Here is a 6,960-nt window from a genome sequence, read left to right on the forward strand (position 1 = left end):
TATATATATATATATATATATATATAACCTGTGTGTGTGTGTGTGTGTGTGTGTGTGTGTGTGTGTATCTATATAGTTGAGTGCTGTAGAATAATGATTTAAAACAGATGTAATGAGCAGACCGATATATCTAAACATCAGATGGTGTTTGTAGGTTGTGTGTGCTTGAGTGCGTGCGTTTTAGTGTATGTTTGTGGGCTCACATACCTGCTTTGTAAGTGTATGTGGTAGTGCATATGTAATGTTGTGGTGGAGAGAGAGGAGAACTGAACAAGCACACTATTACATTATTGATAACAGCTAATGAAATTAATAATTTCAGGATGAGCAGAGGGATAAACTGTACATGTCCCTGGTTGCCCACAAAAACACACAGAGATCTATACACCCTGCAAATATTTCTTGGATAAATATGAACTACCTTATATCTAATTACAGTGTCAAAACTGAGAAGATTTATGAAAATTATAAAAATGGGAAAATATTGCACCACTTTTGTGAATACGTTTTCACGCAGTGCTAAATGCATTTATCTAGATTTAGCCATTTCTGAAAGGCCCTATGACAGAGCTGCCCCTGCTCCATTGGGTTAGCCATTGGTGGACGGGGTTGATCTCGCCCGCTCTTAGATGGCCATGAATTCATTTGCACACATATGAAAGGAGAGGAGCCCCTGGCAAAGAGATATTTGTGCTGTCTGGTGTCAGATACCAAGATGGGGGTGTGTTTGTGTGTACATGGATGCTCTGCCTCACCCATCTTGCCTGGTGGAGGAGCATAGGTTTATCCTGATCTCCATGGAAACACTGCAGCATGCCAGTGCCGTACAAAAGCGTGGGTACCCAGGGCAAAGCACTTGATTCAGTGGGACAAGAAAAGAGAAATGTAAATTTATTTATTCTCACATCAACACTGACTTTCGCACAAGGTGATACTCAACTAAACCACGGGCTTCTCCAGGTTATGATTTGCCTTCATACACCAAGCGGATATGTGGAGCATATATTTTTAACCTGAGCCAAATGTGCTTTTTGCAGAGGGGTTAAAAGGGCGAATGAAAAATTCTGTAAATTATTTATAATAGCTGAAACTCTTTTAGTGTTCCTCTGTTGGGTTGGGAGTGAGACTGTGCGCTGGAATGTGCTTTACTTATACATTGTCAGATATGTGGTGAGGAGTTGCTTTTATCTACGCCAACAAAAGAGCTGTAGGTGCAGGAAGAAGTAGGTCACGTCATTTACTTCAGGTCAGAAAGGAGCAGGGAGATTTTGACGGGTTTAACTAGACGTATAGGAGCAGTTCATTCACACATGACACTAATTATTGTGTTTTTTCTTTCCTTCTAGTGATGCTTCTGAGGAGGTGCGCTGCTCTTTGATGTGAGAAAGGAAGGTTAGTAGACTTTTCAGTTTTTATGTCACATAAAATAAGGGGTCATATCTGAGGTTAAGAAGTGGTCACAGAAGGAGAAAAACAATTCACCATTTAAAGCTGGTTGAGGTAAATCAAAGAAAAAAGTAAAGATCACTCATTTACACTGTTTAAAACCCTTTGACTAGGAATCAAAGGCACGATGAACCAAAACGACTGTTTTGCTGGTCTTAGCTGGTCAAGCTGCTTTTTCCAAAACTGAGGTGCAAGTCAAGTCAAGTTATATTAAACGATACAGATTGTGTGAAAGCAGTTTCAGTGTGTTAAACAGGAAAATAGTGTATCAATAATGCAAACAAAATTCAATTTTGCTGTAAAGCAGCTCTAAAAAGAAGACAATAGTAAATATTGTCAATATTTCTGTTAAAGTCAGTTCATGTCATCGTCCAGCTCAGTTCAGTTCTCTTACAATAGTGACTGTGGAATTGCAATACTCCAAATTGAAAATTTACTGAGATTTTACTCACCCCCATGTCATCCAAGATCATTAAGAAAAACACTGGCACATTTTGTCATCTTAGGCAAAAAGAAAGTAAGGTTTTTGAGGAAAACATTCCAGGATTTTTCTCCATATAGCGGACATCAACAGGGACTAACGGGTTGAAGGTCCAAATTGCAGTTTTAATGCAGCTTCAAAGGGCTCTACACGATCCCAGCCAAGGAATAAGGGTCTAATCTAGCAAAACCATCGGCCATTTTCTAAAATAAATAAAAAAATAAAAATGCGCTTCCACGAATTTGCGATTTAAACATACAGGATATGCACTTGAACTGACCATTTTAAATAAATAATAAACTGATACAAAGACATATATGTCATTCAACATACCATAATTTTTTATTTGAATGGTCCTCCTTCTTCACACTTGTAAACGCTGGGTCGGTACTTCTGCCTACATCACGTGTGGCCTTTCCAATGTGACTACGTGATGCGTGAGGTCGAGCTAGTGCAAGATGAGCATTTGTGGTTAAAAAGTATATACATTTTATTTATTTTTTTTAGAAAATGACCAATCATTTTGCTAGACAAGACCCTTATTCCTCGACTGGAATCGTGTAGAGCCCTTTGAAGCTGCATTGAAACTGTAACCCGTTGGTACCCTATAAAGTCCACTATATGGAAAAAAAATCCTGGAATGTTTTCCTCAAAAACCTTCATTTCTTTTCGCATGAAGAAAGAAAGACATGAACATCTTGGATGACACGGGGGTGAGTAAATTATTGGGTAATTTTAACTCTGGAGTGGAATAATCCTTTAAGTGTCCCCAACTAAGCAAGCCAAAGGTGACAGTAGAAACGAACCAAAACTCAATCAGTGACAGAAATGGACCAAAAAAAACCTTGAAGGAAACCAGGCTTAGTGAGGAAGCCAGTTCTCCTCTGTAAGAGGTTTGTGAGAGAATGAAAAGCTAATAATTAATTAAATTATTAAAATATAAATTACAATCTACAGGTAAAAAATAATAACACTTTCTAAAAATATTAAATATTTTATTTGTCTAACATCAGAGAACTATGATCATGCAAATGTGTTGTTAAATTTTTTTTTTAGATATTAAAGCTTCTCGGGTGGTAAATATTTTAGGCCAGAGGGGTTAGAATGAAAAAAAAAGCCCTGTCCTAGTCTAAAAAGTAGCCAAAACCAGCCAGTATACCAGATTGGGAGACCAAATAAAACTGGCAAACCATTTTAGGCTGGTAGACTTTTTTTGCTTTTCACTGGAGTATCATCTTTGATTGAATAGCTGGTTTAGTGGCCCAAACTGCAAATGTACTTCTTATTGTCCCTGTTATCAGTATTCAGTGCACATTAATTTAGCTTAATCTAGGTGAGTTCTTAGATGGTGTTGCTCTTTTCATTCAGGACAGCAGTGTGGTCACATCAAGCAAGAGTGGTTAGCGCGTGCCGCATTGAGTCACGGGGTTCAGTTCGGGAAAGAGTGGCTCAAGCACCTCTTTCATTTTTCAGAGAAATAATGTGCGGTCTGAGAGGAATCTGACACAGATAGAGTGATGAATTCTGCAGAGTCAGTAAAAGAAAACTGATGCTGAAAACATATCTGTGCTGATCTTGGACCACACTTCAAAGCAACATGCTTCTCCTGAGGCAGCGTGCTGTATGTAGCAAGCACTTTTAATTTATTCCTCTGGGTTGAAGTACTTTTTGTTGTTGTCTTGATTTTTGTATTTAATTATTTACTTTCTGGGACAAGAGATTTAGAATGGAGATGGCTGGATGAGACAAATCTAACAAGCCACTGAAGAAAGTGCTGGCAACATGACCGTAAGCGACGTCCACAGTGTCCTACCTGCAGTAAAACTTCAAAGGAAGCCTGGAAACACGTTAGAAACACAGCTAAGATACGGCTAACAGTATATTTACCAGCATAAAGGCCCTCTCCTGAGTAAAATCTCATGCTTGTTATCCCCTTCTAAGGTTTTAAGAAATATAATACTATAATAACCAAAGAGGGAGAAAGCTACAAGGGGGTAAGTGGAATCGGGTAAGTTATTCTCTTGCCCAACAGCAAACAAGAAATAATGAGGGGAAGCAGAAACACAGACCCTCCCAGAACTGTGTTCTTCACAACAATAAAAAAAACACACTCTTATCAGGTTATAAGGAGACGTGTAAGCAAAAACCATGTGAGAGGATGAGGAGGAACAAAGGTGAAGACAAGAAAGTGGCGGACACTCGATTATTGTTTTCCTCTTTGTTCGCGAACAGTACATGAAGCTTTTTGAGAACTTGGTGATCTTTTTGTCAGTCACGTACTGTACTGTGATAATGGTTTAGATTCGAAGTGATTCTCGTTTCATAATGAGGCAGGGTTTAGTTTCCTTTTGTTGAAGAATCGAAGGAGAAGTTTGAGAAGTCAAACTCCTGGTCGGTGGAAGGAGTCGTGGAAATGAGAAGTGTCCATTTCATCTAAGATGATGTTTCAGGATGCGAGTCAGATCTCAAAAGGCAATGAAATTTAAAGCATCATTCCGTCTTGTGCGTGCATTGTACTGTTTTGTTTTTATTGCGAATTTGAAGCACAGAAAAGAGGAAAACAATGGCACCTATGTGAAGAAGTGCCTGCGATGAGGTTTCATTTCAGAAGAAAGATCCTGAGAGCAGCAGTCAGAGGGCCATCCCGAGTCTATTAGAGCCAAACCATTTCAGAATTCAGCTTATGAATGTGCACTTAAGATCTGACAGGGCAATAGAGACAGTTCATTTTGCTACAATCCTCCATGTTTTATTTCTCATTGATCTGTTCTCCTCAAACTGTTCACTTGGATTAAGTGTGTATCTATATTAAAGAGGCATTGTAAGCCGGCCGACAGACAGCCTGGAATATTGGGAATGTCAGAATCCCTCCTAGTGCTAGACAACTTTTAATAAAACTGGCAAGCTGTGTGGAAAACTTTGTGATGCTTATGAGGACTCTTCCCTTGTGCCGTAGAGAGAGAGAGAGTGAGGTTCTTTTCAGTTTCTTGATAAATGAAATGATCATGGTAGCTTGAGCTGGACTAACTGAGCAGCAAGGGATTTGTGAGGGCTTAATGTCAGAATTAGTGATTTGTGTCAAATCACTCACAGACCAGAGTGAGGAATAACAAAGCTTTTATGAAAAAAATACTTTTTTTGAGAATCCCCTTTTGATTGTTACTTGAAGAGCTTGTATTTGCTGGATAGTTCTGATGCTAAATTTTGATGAGATGAGCCGTAACATAAAGTTTGTTACACTTAAAATTTATTTGGTCACATTTTGTTTTAAAGTCCAATTCTCACTATTAACAAATTGCCTCAATAAACTGCTAATTTGCTGCTTATTAATAGTTATTAAGGTAGTTATTAAGTTTAGGTATTGGGTAGGATTACGGATATAGAATATGGTCATGCAGAATATGTGCTTTATAAGTACTAATAAAAATCCAATATGTTAATAATAGGCATGCTATAATAAGCAACTAGTTAATAGTGAGAATTAATCCCTATGCTAAAGTTTTACCATGATTTTAAACACAACCAGTGACTATACAGTCTTGCCTAGAAATCACAGATTTCTCGAAGTTTTATGGACTTGAATTGTAGGACAAATGTCAAACTGAATTAAGAAATGGCCCAAAAAAAGTATGAAATTAATCTTGTAAAACAAAATTCAAACGTTTAAAAAAAAAAAAACTTTCATCTACATTTGCTGTTGTTGCTGTATATATAGTACACTTGAACAAAATTATTGTAGTAATTGAGAAAAGAAACACTTGATGACATGAACTCAGAGTAAGACTCAACATAATTTTTTGTAAATTGCATTAAAACAGTTGACACACTGTGATTAATTTTTGACACATTTTTACAGAACTGAATGCAATTTTAACTTTAAGCTCCTCATGTTTAATCATGTTTAATGTCACATTTCTGTGTCGTGTAGATCTAAAAGACTGTCCGTTCTAAAGTGTTCTTCTCTCTGCTGCAGGTTGAGAGAGCTCTCTCCAGCACATGCCACCCTCATTAGTGTCCAGCAGCTGAAGACGCGAGGTCACAAACCCAATGAGTTGCCCATTTCATTCAGCTTTGCCGACATGGAAAGATGACCACTGTGACCTAATGTTGCGGTGCGGTCTGACAGCACATTGTGTGCAACATACAAAGTAGCTTGAATAACCCTTGAACCTTGTGTGGAGTGCATTATTTTTTATGAAATTGCTATAGGGTCCAACTTTTCAACACTCTTGTAGATTTTATTCATTCAATAAATTGTGCATTTTTCTAAAAAAGGGAACAGGTCTTGTGATTTATTTGCTGAACTGTGGGTGATGAAATATTTAATATCCTGGGTATTAAAATGATCAGTCTCGGATCCATTGAGAGGGTTGACATGGTTGAATCAGTACCACACTAAGGGACTGCCACACAGGGAATTATTGCTTCAGTCTGAACATGTCACCTCTACAATATTTCTACGATTATAATGTACAATTATCCTTTCTTTCCGTTCTCGGATCTAAGTTTTCTCTGGCTTGTCATTGTTCAAAAATTTCACGCACACAATATGAAAGAACAATAATGTCTAGTCTCAATGTCATTGCTTGGATTTGATTTATACACATTTTACACAAGTATTTCACAAGCATAATGCAAAGTAGCTCTCTTGAAACAGTTTAGTCCCACATAATGTGACTAAGGTAAAATGAGCAAGACGAATTTCATGTTTTAATGTCCCAGAAAAGCTGGTTTGCTGTTTTCTCTGAATTGCATCAGGAAGTGGTCAAAATGCACGAATAAAGCTTCTTTGGTCTGGAAATGAACGTTCATATATTCTGCTCTTTCTGCATGTGTCACAAAGAGTTGATCACATGGGAGACTACCAGAACACCTGAACACAAAGCCAGGCATTGTGTGTCGTTCTGACCTCAGTGTCATGTGACTCTGTTATGGCCAGGTGTTGCCTGTATCTGGAGCAGAAAAGGTGTTTTGCTCTTAAGACCAAACCAAACAACCCTAAGCAACAGTGAGGAAAGGAAATATGGGAAAAC

The 6,960-nt window shown here is 37.9% G+C and overlaps 1 long non-coding RNA gene across 4 annotated transcripts in view; it reads left to right on the forward strand.

The window, feature by feature from the left end:
- The window catches only part of LOC107557436 (uncharacterized), a 45,085-nt gene extending 38,664 nt beyond the window's left edge, over positions 1-6,421 (forward strand). For all 4 annotated transcript variants that reach the window (XR_001605391.1, XR_001605389.1, XR_001605390.1 and 1 more), the window contains 2 exons: positions 1,347-1,392; positions 5,901-6,421. This is a non-coding gene — a long non-coding RNA (uncharacterized lncRNA). The remainder of the gene's footprint in view (positions 1-1,346; positions 1,393-5,900) is intronic.
- The last annotated feature ends 539 nt before the right edge of the window (positions 6,422-6,960 follow it).

Source organism: Sinocyclocheilus grahami, unplaced genomic scaffold, assembly GCF_001515645.1.
Source record: "Sinocyclocheilus grahami isolate Dianchi unplaced genomic scaffold, SAMN03320097.WGS_v1.1 scaffold602.1, whole genome shotgun sequence".
Classification (NCBI taxonomy): Eukaryota; Metazoa; Chordata; class Actinopteri; order Cypriniformes; family Cyprinidae; genus Sinocyclocheilus; species Sinocyclocheilus grahami.